This window comes from Mastomys coucha, unplaced genomic scaffold (assembly GCF_008632895.1).
Source record: "Mastomys coucha isolate ucsf_1 unplaced genomic scaffold, UCSF_Mcou_1 pScaffold20, whole genome shotgun sequence".
NCBI lineage: Eukaryota > Metazoa > Chordata > Mammalia > Rodentia > Muridae > Mastomys > Mastomys coucha.
The window spans coordinates 53,141,407-53,142,377 of NW_022196903.1; the positions used below are offsets into that span (position 1 = coordinate 53,141,407).

The window sequence follows — 971 nt, forward strand, 5'->3', positions numbered from 1 at the left end:
AGTGTTTATTCTGCATAGGTATGACTGTAAATGTATTTATTGTCCATAATATTCTCTCTGTATAAGAGATATTTGGAGGGTATATAGCAATGTAGGCTAAAGAGAGTATGAAATGGTAAAAGAGAAAAAAAAACAGTTTACTCAAGAATTTTTAGGGAAAATAGAATAATTATATAGCTACACTGTGAAGTGAATCATAAGTTTGATACATAATCTATTATTTTTTTCAGATATATGAAATAGACTTCTATTATGCTTTTAAGATAAATTCATTTTTCATTTATGTCTTCAATCAAGAATGTCCTTTATTTCCAATCTGGACTTGGAGTCCTAGCCAACGTTTTTCTACTGACTGTCTATATTTTCATAATCCTAGGTCACAGACCTCAGCCCATAGATCTGATCTCCTGTCAATTATCCTTCGTTCACATAATGATGTTCCTCACTGCAGGGGATATTTGGCTTACAGACTTATTTGAGTTACTGAACATTGAGAATGACTTCATATGTAAGGCAACTTTTTACACTAGTAGGGTGATGAGAGGCCTCTCTATCTGCACCACCTGCCTCCTGAGTTTGTTTCAGGCTGTCGCAATCAGTCCTAGTACCTCACTGTTGGCGAAATTTAAACATAAACTAAAAAAATACATCATCTGTGCTTTTTTCTACTTTTGGTCTTTCAATTTGTCCTTCAGCAGTAACCAGTTCTTCTCTGTTGGTGCTTATACCAATGTTGGTGCTGAGACCAAACAGATGAAGGTCACTAAATACTGCTCACTCTTTCCCATGAACAACGCAATCAGGGGATTGATTGCAACCGTGTCAACTTTAAGAGATGTGTTTCTTGTAGGAGTCATGCTGACTTCAAGCACATACATGGTGATTATCTTGTGCAGACATCAGAAGCAATGCAAGCATCTTCATAGCATCAGCCACCTGAGAGCATCCCCTGAGAAAAAGGCCACCCAGAC

General features: G+C 37.0%; 1 pseudogene; it reads left to right on the forward strand.

Annotated features, from left to right (window-relative positions):
• The first annotated feature begins 252 nt into the window (after positions 1-252).
• On the forward strand, positions 253-963 carry LOC116098151 (annotated as a pseudogene).
• The last annotated feature ends 8 nt before the right edge of the window (positions 964-971 follow it).